Genomic DNA, 12,363 nt, shown 5'->3' with positions numbered 1-12,363 from the left:
GCTAATACGATTTCAAGATCTTTATCACCTTTAAAAAATTATGATTTGGTATAAAAGAATGGTCTGCTCAGTTTTATTTTCAGTACATAGATAAGATATTTAGTCGTTTAAAACTTGACTGTTTGCAGCTAATAAATGCCAATAACACACGTCAATATTTTCAATCAACATTCAAATAGGGTTTTTGTCTTTAAATTTTTTAGTTTGATAGAAACTATTAAAAAAAGTAGGGGGAAAAATATTTTATTTTAAATAAGGTAAGTTAAAAAACTGTTATTTTAAATGCTGTAAAGTTTATTACAAAACTTACCGGATATGATTGTATATTATTTTTTCATTAAATCTAAAATTTTTAAATCAAATTGAAGTTTAGATTTGATTTAACTTGTGTAACTTGAACATAAAACAAAAAATACAATGATAATAATTAAAGCAATAAAAACAACTTATACAGCTTGCAAAATTAACCTCGGCTGTCGCCATTTGCCGAGGTTTTTTGCCAAGGGCTTTGTAGTATTTTGATAAATTGTCTCAGCAAAAAAGTGTCGCGGTAATTTATCAAAAGAAGCCCATCTGTAAAGCGCAACTTATCGCATTTTGCAGTTTGACTCCTCATTTTTTTTTTTCTATAGACATTAACTAATATAAAGTTGGTAAAAAAGTTTATTAATAACCTCTAAAATGGAGGGTAACATTCTAATAAAAAAACAATAAAAGAAATCATTTATAAAACAAAATATAGTATTGTGCAACAAAAAGCATTTTTTATTTAATTTAATTTATAAAACTATAAGAAAATAATTTATTAAAAACGCAAAATTTTTATTCAATTTTAAAAATGTTGCCGGAGTAACACCGAGGTATATGGTACTTTTAAAGTCAAGTCCTCGGCATTTGTTTGCCAAGCCAAAAAAGCTGAATTTTGTACGCTGTTATAAAATAATTGCAGTTTTAAACAACATAACTCAGTGTTAAATTAAGATGAGGCAAGGGTAAACTATCGCTAGAGGGCCCAGCACATATGGGGGCCCGGTTGAATATATATATATATATATATATCTTTTTAAAAGAAACTCTGAAAATAAAATTGACTTAAAATTGAAAATAAAATGACTTGCTGCAAAATGAAAAGCAATATTTTACAATTTTTTGAATAACTGGTATTATTTGAATGTGGAATTATTTTAATAGTAGCAGAAATACAACTTTATTTTGCGATGAGAGTAAAGGTTTTAGTTTTACACTATTTATAAAGGCTTTTTAATCTAATTAACAAAATCTACTAACTTTTTAGTTTTCTTAAGTTAGTCGAGTAATGTTTTTAGTGTCGTTTTAGCTAAATTAGTCTATTGATCTTTTAGTTTGCTAAACTTAGTCGACTAAATTTTTAGTCTGACAGAAAATAGTCAATAAGTTTTTTAAATGGCTAAACTTAGTCTACTTACTTTTTAGTTTGACTTAAATAAGCTGACTAAATTTTAATGTAGTTAAAAAAAGAGATCTCCTTAATTATTTTTGAGTTTTATTAACTAAAAAGTTCAAAACATGATTGCATTAATTAAAATTAAAATTCGAAGTTATATCGTTAAATAAAAATACTCTTACAAATTTATTAAATATTAACCAATACGATTGTTGAAATTCTTTTGAGAAAAAAACAAAAAAAAAAACATGTTGTATGAAACAAGATAAAAATATACCAAAGTAGAAACTTATAACAATTGTTGACATTTCTGTCTGTGTAAAGTAAATAATGCAAATAAATAAATACAATACAAATCGCTGTGCGGCCTTCAGATAATTTAGTTTTGTGAAGTTCATAATTTTGATAGTGTTATTGTTATTATGAGATAAAATTTTTTCGGATTTGATCTAATGTAGTGTCTTACATTCACGTATGGTTCCGAGTTCATAAATAGTTAATCGTGACTTATTCTAATTCAAATAAGTATATCGAAGTTCCACATCCTAATATTTATACTTTTTCTGGCTAGATTTTTAAAACGCTTTAATTGTATTGTGCTTCTACTTTATGCTTTATAAAAATTTTAAATCAAAAGATTCGAATGGTCTGCTCAAATACTATCGTTTACCAAGATCAGAAAGTGTATAAAAAACCTATATGAAGTTGTTTAAAACAATTTTTATAAAAAGAGAGATTTAATACAAACAATTTGCCAGAAATACAAACAATTTACCAGAAATACAAACACTCTGCCTGACATTATTTCAGTTAAATAAAAAGAAACAAGATGCAAAAAAAATTGACTAACTAAAATAAAACTTAAATCAATCATAAAAACAAAGCGATATGAAGAAACAAAAATAAAATTCAGCAAGAGAAAATTATAATTATAAAATTATAAAAGGAACCCTTTATATATACAAATTCAAAAATAAAATTTTCAAAATGTTAAAATTGATTTTATCTAGAAAAAATTACAATGGCAAAAAACTTTAAGTTTTTCATAAATTTTCTTAATGATTTTAACATAACAAAACCAGATTGTCAAATTTGACTTTTAAAATAGCAAAATAAGATTGCAAAACTTGATTTCAAGATAATTTCAGTTTTTCATTTTCTTTTAATCATATATTGAATTTACTGTTTCTTCAACAATTACTTATAAGGTAATACTTTGTTTCATTTAAAAATATTTGATGTATTGCATCTGTACACTCAATCTGTCGCTGGAATTGAACATAAATTTGAAGAAAATTTCCTATTTGTTGTTCATGGCCCAACACAATTAACACAATCTTGAATTTTCTAGTCTAACAAACTTCTTGATAGATCTAGTTTATCAGGGCTACAACCATATTTATTGTTGATTAGGCTAATAAAGTATAGGTATTTTTCAACTTTTGCTTTAGAAAGAAGTTTTCAAATAATTTACCTTTTTAAATATTTTCTAAATGGCTAAGGCCTGGTTTAAAAAACATTCTAAAAAACATTCCAATATAACATAGCTTTAAAAGTTTTCCAAAAAAACCAAGTAAATTAGATAGTCAAGCAGCTGTAACTTTATGTTTTCTGTAATTATGCTACTTTTTTGTATTTTGTTCTATGCTTATGTAATTAATACCATATCATTTTGGAGCCATGCGGTTACTAAGGTCAATATTCATAATGTCAGTATTAAAAAGTTATCTATTAATGAGAAATATGCTATGCCTTTTAAACCATCATATGTTCTTTGTACATCAGTATTTTCAGTCTCATTTCGAATGAAATTAGTGACAATTTTGGTATTATTTTTAAAAGTGTTAGAAGAAGTTTCTTCAAGTATTATTATAATTTGAATCTTCCGTGACTTTATTAATATGGAAGTCAATATTTTCAAATGTGAAGTATAATTGGATAAAATAATGAGGTATTGAAACAAATATAATCTGATAAACAAAGGCAGTTCTTTGTGAGTATTTATAACATAAATGTTGACAGACAAATGATTCGCGTTCAAATTTCAATTTCATTTGTACAAAATAAACACGTTAAAACTAAACAGCCATTTCTTAAAAGTGTTATTTCAATTTTTAAACAATGATACATCTGTTTAAATATAGTTTAGTTCTGGATATGCTGATATAGCAATTGTCATCTTTTTTATTTAGGACTCAGTTAATTTTAAAAAATAATTACACTTTGTAACTGTTCTGTGCAAGAAAGAGCCTAAATCTTTTCTTTTATAGTTTTCATTGTATTTAGTATTTTATCATTATTGGGTTTTAAAAAACACAAAAGTGAAAGTAAGAAATCACCAAAGTGAAAGTAAACCCAGTACACAACCTCCTAGAACTAACAGGACAACTTCAATGTTATATTTTAGGAATGAATCAATCAAAAAGTAAAACAACTGATCTCAAATAGTCAATATATAATTTTATACTCATAGATTTCATGCATGTAACATTTAACCAGGTAACTATTTTATTTTGCAACTTTGTAGCATTTTTTATGTTTTTTCAGGAAGACGCAGTTCCCTTCCTTTTTATGGTCACAATATCTCTAAACGATATCTTCACTAATTTTCTTATCGTAAAACATCTTGTTTGATGACCTTTCAGCTGTAATTTTCGGTATTTTAAGAGATACTTCATTTAAAACACATGTTTGCTATTTAATAACAATATTCAATAGCCTATCAGGCTTCCTTTTTTTCTTTTAGCTTTAAAAAACGTAAATACATTTGCATTTTCTTTCGCAATTACTCAAAAGTATCTTTTTAACCATTTAGGTTTTTAATTATGTTGAATTAAGAACTAATAGTGCCAGCGACAGTTTTGTTTAGTTGATTCTTTTTAATAACAAAGTAACTATCTTTACTTTTTTCCCTACATCAAATTAATTTTGAGACCAGGCCTCTGAAATGAATTTGGGTAATGGAGTAACTTTTTCTAAGTCTAACAAGTGCATTAAAATAATTATTTAACTTAAAAATCCAAAACAAAACAAACTGTATAATATATTTATAAACTAAGAAAACTTTAACAATTTATTTCAGCAGTTAGAAATCTTTTACATATATTATTACTTTTTTGCTATGAATATATAAGTAATTCAAAATATTTCAAAGTTTCTTACGCTAAAGGAAGATCTTAAACCCTCCCCCCCTAACCAACACTGATGACAGCGCACTAAACTACAAAGCTACCAATGATATGCGTTTAGGAGAAAAATAAACCTAAATATAAATCTCTTATCAGCTCACGCTAAATAAAGTGTGCATGGTAACTTTTTTGCTCTTAAACTACGAATTATTTTACCTAAAAATATTAATGAAAGTAAGGAATAGGTATATCAATCAATCTGTTGATATATTTTCACTTTATTAACTGCGTATATATATATATATATATGTATATATATATATATATATATATATATATATATATATATATATATATATATATATATATATATATATATACATATATATATATATATATGTATATATATATATATATATATATATATATATATATATATATATATATATATATATATATATATATATATATATATATAAATTTATATTTTTATGTATATATATTTATATATATATATATCTATATTTATATATATATATATATATTTATATATATATATATATATATTTATATATATATATATAAATGTATATTTTTATATGTATATATATATATTAATATATATACAGGCCCGTACGAAGGGAGGGGGATGCGTAGGTTGAGTTCGCACCCTCCCCCCCATTTTTGAAACGTCCACATTTTATATAATTTTAAATTTTTATAGGAACAATTGCACTTTTAACTGCATACAGCATACGTTTTTTTTTTCATATTGATTAGATTTTTCTATTCTATTGTACTATACACTTTAGACGTCGCTAAGTCTTGTCGTTATGAACACTCTTATGTCTTCATTAACGTTCGTATGATTTTACTTGACAACAATTTTGTTTTTAGTTTCGCGTTTGCTTATTACCGCAACCAGGTGCTATCGTAGATTAGTTAATTTGTTTGCTTTAAGTTCTCTTTTTATATTACACTTTTAATATTATACGTTTCGATTACCACATCAATTATTTTTCATCGAATATGGTAAAATGTCGTATTTTATTTATTCCGTATATATTCATTGTTTATTATTGCAAATATTGTTTATTATTATGTATGTTATTGTTGGACACAATGATAACTGATATTTTATGTTGCTTTATTTTGTTTTTTTCGTTGTTGTGTATGATATATATATATATAAAATATATATATATATATATATATATATATATATATATATATATATATATGTATATATATATATAGATTTGCAAACCACCTTAAATCATTTAATGCAATCAGGTATAGAAACTATACAGAACATTCCAAAGAAATCTGGAAATACAAAGACGCAGATAACATGCCTATAATTAAGTGGAACGTAATTAAAAGATGCCAATCTTATAATCCATCTACAAAAAAGTGTAACCTTTGCATTAGTGAAAAATATTTTATTATGAATTTTGATAGTGGTTTACTACTTAATAAAAAAAGTTAATTGGTTTCTGTTGGTAGGCATAGGAAAAAGTTTTTACTTTCTAACTTTGATTCTAACGATTAGCAAATATCGGCTAAATTTGTATATTTTATAACGGTTTTTATTTTATATTTGTATAATATGGCTAATGATTGCCGAATGGCATGAAACTTCAAGTTCCATTATAAAGTTGTATTTTCTCATTTAAAATATTTTAATATATATATATATATATATATATATATACATATTTATATATATATATATATATATATATATATATATATATATATATATATATATATATATATATATAATATAATATATATATATATATATATATATATATATATATATATATATATATATATATATATATATATATATATATATATATATATATATATATAAATCCTGCATTTCCACATTTTTTCTAAAATTACTGGTTTTGCACAAATTTTTATCTGATAATATATTTTTATTTTTATATTTACATTGCTATTGTTAGTATATGATATATTTATAATTTCATATTTTAAAAATTTACATAGCTATTATTATGAGAAATTGACCATACTCAGTCACACTTCATATACTATGAGGCGCAAAGAGCAAAATGAAAGAAAACGAATATCAGCAGCTAAAACTTGTTAATCTCTAGATGGATGGTGTACAAAAAACGAACTGAAAATCTTAATCAATCTCTTAATGAAAATGCACCAAATTCTAATACCGCAATTTCTAAACAACATGTTTCTATTGATAGTCCTCCCGCTAAAATATCTCGTTATACCAAACAATCAGATTCTGAAACTCTTGCTTTCACCAATGATTTTGGTAAAATATTGAATGCTACAATGAATTATGAAGAATTGAGTATGGCAATGAGGACACTCGATGATAGTCAAAAGCTTTTTCTTTTGAATAATTACTTCAAGCCACCTATAGAATACATTTTTCCGTCACAATTTCTTCACAGATGTCAGCATCAGTTCAAGACAAGATACTTGACGGATTACAAATGGATGGTCTACAGTCCATTATTGAATGGCGCATACTGTATCCATTGTTCGGTAATGATTCCTATCTCCAAAAGACAGAATTTCGGAATGTTCGTAAATAAACCATTTACCGCGTTTCATAAGTTAGACGAGAAGGCAATCAAACGAAAACAATGACTTTATCAGAGACCTTTTGTAATTCAATCAAGAAGCCAAATGAAGACATTGATACTTGTTTTGATAAAGAAAAAAAGATTAACATATAAAGGAATCGACACATTGTAAAAACAATAGCTGAGGCAATCTTTTTCTGCGAAAGACAGTGCATTGCTCAGAGAGGTGATCAAGAAACATTGTCGGCATCTGATAATTCGATAAAATACAACCCGGGTAACTTTTTGGCAGCGCTCCAAATTATTGTGAAACATGATGAAATCCTACATCAGCATCACCTCTTTGCGTATTCAAAACGAAATTATAACAATTATTGGATACGATATCATCGTATCCAATAATTGTTATAATTTCGTTTAACTTGTTATAATATCGTAGTGACTTGGTAAAAGAAATAAAAGCTGCTACTTTCTACAGTATTCTTGCAGACGAGGTGACTAGCCATAATCGTGAAGAACTTACATTTTGCATTAGATTTGTTGATCAAAACAAAGACATTTGTGAAGAATTTTTATCTTTTCTCTATGTTCTGTTGGACGTCAAATAATGCGCAACAATGCTCCTGCGATTAATCCTGAGGAGTATTATTGACAAAATCTTGCCATTCTATTCTTTAACCACATAAGCTCAGAGTTGGAGAGTCAATTTTCGGATCTTTCCATCCTCTTCTCTAAACAGTTGGGGCTTGTACAATCTACTCTCTGTGAACAGGGAGGAGCATCTCTTCAAAACTTTGTCGAATTTTATGCAGAAGACTTACCATCTGCTGATTTGTCTCCCCAAGAGTTGTTTCGATGGAAGCATCGTTTCCAAAAAAAACGTCTTGAAGAATGTCCTTCAATTGCAGCGCAAGCATTAAAAGAATGCGACGAAGAATTATTCCCAAACATTTTCACTCTTCTAAAAATTTATTGTTCAATCCCAGCGACTAGTTGCAAATGCGAACGTAGTGCTAGTGCATTGCGCAGGTTCCATACATATTCGAGAGCAAGTATGAAGCAAAAAAGACTCTCTGCTTTTGTATTAATGCATAACCACAATGGTAAAGTCATCAACGAAGAAAAAATTGCTGATATATTTTCACAAAAATATCCTCGGCGTCTACAATTACAATCTGTTTTGACTTAAAATATTTGACTTCACGTAAATTAAGTGTTAGTGCTTATTAAGCTTGTGTGTCATTATAAAGTTTATATTTGTGTATTATTTTGAAAGCAATATAACTGATATATTGCAAAAATGGTCCACTTTTTCATATTTTGCACCCTACGGCGAAAAATCCTGTGCAGGGGCCTAATATATATATATATATATATATATATATATATATATATATATATATATATATATATATATATATATGTATATATATATATATATATATGTATATATGCATATATATATATATATATATATATATATATATATATTTATATCTATATATATATATATATCTATATCTATATATATATCTATATATATACATTTCTATATATATATATCTATATATATATATATATATATATATATATATATATATATATATATATATATATATATATATATAATATATATATATATATATTATTTATGTATATATACATATATAGTGTTGTCATATATTATATATTTATTTTATATATTTATATATATATATATATATATATATATATATATATATATATATATATAAATATATATATATATATATATATATATATATATATATACATATATATATATATATATATATATATATATATATATATATATATATATAGGTATATATATATATATTCATTTTTTTTTAAATTATTTTTATTCAATTTTTTATTAGATCATTTGCTTGTCGAAAAAGTTGTTTGCAAATGCTAGTGTCCGCCCGCTGAAATTTTCGTATTTATACATGTTTTCCTTCCACAATTTCTTTTTATTTTTATTTTTTGAGAAATGTTTTCACGATCTTTTAATTGAGAAACTTGACAACAATAGCTTCCTTTCTACGCTTACCGTCTTTGTGTTCTTTTCTTCCAGCACGATGCGCTCTTTCAATTTGTATACCTTCTTTAATTCCCAGTTTTTCTCTCAGGATATTCTTAATCAATTTTCCTTTTTCACCCATGTTTTGCCTTCGGTTTCCTCAATACCCTCAAATCACAAGTTATTTCTCCTACTTCCGCCTTCTAACTCAGCAATTTTATTCTTTAGTGCTTCATTTTCTTCGTTTAAATAGTTTTGATTTAGTTCAATCTGTGCATTTTTTTTAGTATTGTTTAGTGTTTCTTTTATTGTTTCGTTTTGTTCACAATCAAATAATATTAACTACACAACCAAGAAATTAAAATAAACAACACCGTTGAACTTGTATGAATATCCTTAAACAAAAGAGATCGAGAAAAAATCATTAGTCAACCCGTAAACGAGATAATACCATCTTAGGAACCTGTTCATCTTACGCAACCTTTCCCTAGTGTTAAAAATATTTTAGAAAGGGTTTGGTGAACCTAATTAATGTAATGTACTTATATATGATAAAATAATCTGATTAAGACAGGGCTTTGAAATTAGTACACAGAAAAGTCAATGTAAAAAAGGCATATTATTGGAATAATGAGACATTGATATAAGTGGAAAAGCTATATCTATTTAAATTTCAACAAATATTATTACATAGTACGTACCAGCCCTTGTCGTGTTTAGTTTGTATTACTATGATTTTTTTTTTGTTTAATACATTATAATTTATTAGTACCTATATCATCTCTTTATTTTGCATTGATCATAATAATTAATAATATAATAAGATGCTCGTTGTCGAAATCAAGATTAATGTGAAAACCTGATCAAGCAGTAATAAAATTCGTGCGCATTACATGACGTTTTTTTGTATTCTTTATTGGTCTAGGTTTGCGACTGCAAGACATTCTTGTTATAACGATCTTTAATTAGTTTTTTAAATTACTCTTAGCACATGGTCTTGCATTTTGCTATAAAAAAAACGCATTTACTTAGAATATGTTTATTTTACTAATTTCAGTCTGATTATTGAAGAACGCTGAGTCGTTTTTATACTTATCTTTGGCTAGATAGCATGCACAATATTTGGCGTTTATGCCGTTGTGTTCGATATTTGTTAAGCCACAATTGACTGCATACGGCTGATATTTTTTATTTATAAATAAACCCATATCGAATTTAATTTTAAAATAAAATCAAGGAGAACTATATTATTATCTTAAATTTAACTAATCAATATGAATACTCAGTAATAACTACATTTTCCATTATCGCTTATAATTAATATTTAATTTAACGCTTCTGCTTCTCCTGCCGTTGCTACCCATTCGTTCGCCTTTGACACGGAGTTTTTAACATACTTGGTCTTTTAATATTTCTCTTTCTATTTTTGACAACGCGATGAGGTATTCTTAAATCTTTATAATCTCTAGTTAATTAGTAATAAGATTGAAAACTTTGTTTTATCAGCTTAAATAGTAATAGGGTCGAAAATTTTTTAATTTGATGATAATTTTATTTAATTCTTGCATTTTAATAATAACGCAATTCAAGTCCTTTGTCAATTATATTTAAAGTTTATTATTCCTTAATTTTTATTTTTAAAATCCTCTTTTCAAAGGTCAAATGAGGACGATCCTCTTTTCAAAGGTCAAAATGTCATACTCTTGATAAATTTTGTGTTTATCTCGAAAAACCATGCATCTCACACAGTAAACTCAATGTTGCATGTAAAAGAACAAAATCTTTTAATACCTAATTTTAAAGAAATTAAAGAAACTCTGTTTGCTTCGTTTTGTTCACAATCAAATAATATTAACTACACAACCAAGAAATTAAAATAAACAACACCGTTGAACTTGTATGAATATCCTTAAACAAAAGAGATCGAGAAAAAATCATTAGTCAACCCGTAAACGAGATAATACCATCTTAGGAACCTGTTCATCTTACGCAACCTTTCCCTAGTGTTAAAAATATTTTAGAAAGGGTTTGGTGAACCTAATTAATGTAATGTACTTATATATGATAAAATAATCTGATTAAGACAGGGCTTTGAAATTAGTACACAGAAAAGTCAATGTAAAAAAGGCATATTATTGGAATAATGAGACATTGATATAAGTGGAAAAGCTATATCTATTTAAATTTCAACAAATATTATTACATAGTACGTACCAGCCCTTGTCGTGTTTAGTTTGTATTACTATGATTTTTTTTTTGTTTAATACATTATAATTTATTAGTACCTATATCATCTCTTTATTTTGCATTGATCATAATAATTAATAATATAATAAGATGCTCGTTGTCGAAATCAAGATTAATGTGAAAACCTGATCAAGCAGTAATAAAATTCGTGCGCATTACATGACGTTTTTTTGTATTCTTTATTGGTCTAGGTTTGCGACTGCAAGACATTCTTGTTATAACGATCTTTAATTAGTTTTTTAAATTACTCTTAGCACATGGTCTTGCATTTTGCTATAAAAAAAAACGCATTTACTTAGAATATGTTTATTTTACTAATTTCAGTCTGATTATTGAAGAACGCTGAGTCGTTTTTATACTTATCTTTGGCTAGATAGCATGCACAATATTTGGCGTTTATGCCGTTGTGTTCGATATTTGTTAAGCCACAATTGACTGCATACGGCTGATATTTTTTATTTATAAATAAACCCATATCGAATTTAATTTTAAAATAAAATCAAGGAGAACTATATTATTATCTTAAATTTAACTAATCAATATGAATACTCAGTAATAACTACATTTTCCATTATCGCTTATAATTAATATTTAATTTAACGCTTCTGCTTCTCCTGCCGTTGCTACCCATTCGTTCGCCTTTGACACGGAGTTTTTAACATACTTGGTCTTTTAATATTTCTCTTTCTATTTTTGACAACGCGATGAGGTATTCTTAAATCTTTATAATCTCTAGTTAATTAGTAATAAGATTGAAAACTTTGTTTTATCAGCTTAAATAGTAATAGGGTCGAAAATTTTTTAATTTGATGATAATTTTATTTAATTCTTGCATTTTAATAATAACGCAATTCAAGTCCTTTGTCAATTATATTTAAAGTTTATTATTCCTTAATTTTTATTTTTAAAATCCTCTTTTCAAAGGTCAAATGAGGACGATCC

The sequence above is a fragment of the Hydra vulgaris genome, chromosome 14 (genome assembly GCF_038396675.1).
Source record: "Hydra vulgaris chromosome 14, alternate assembly HydraT2T_AEP".
Taxonomy (NCBI): domain Eukaryota; kingdom Metazoa; phylum Cnidaria; class Hydrozoa; order Anthoathecata; family Hydridae; genus Hydra; species Hydra vulgaris.
The sequence above is the reverse complement of the archived record's forward strand: the minus strand, read 5'-3'. Positions refer to the sequence as shown.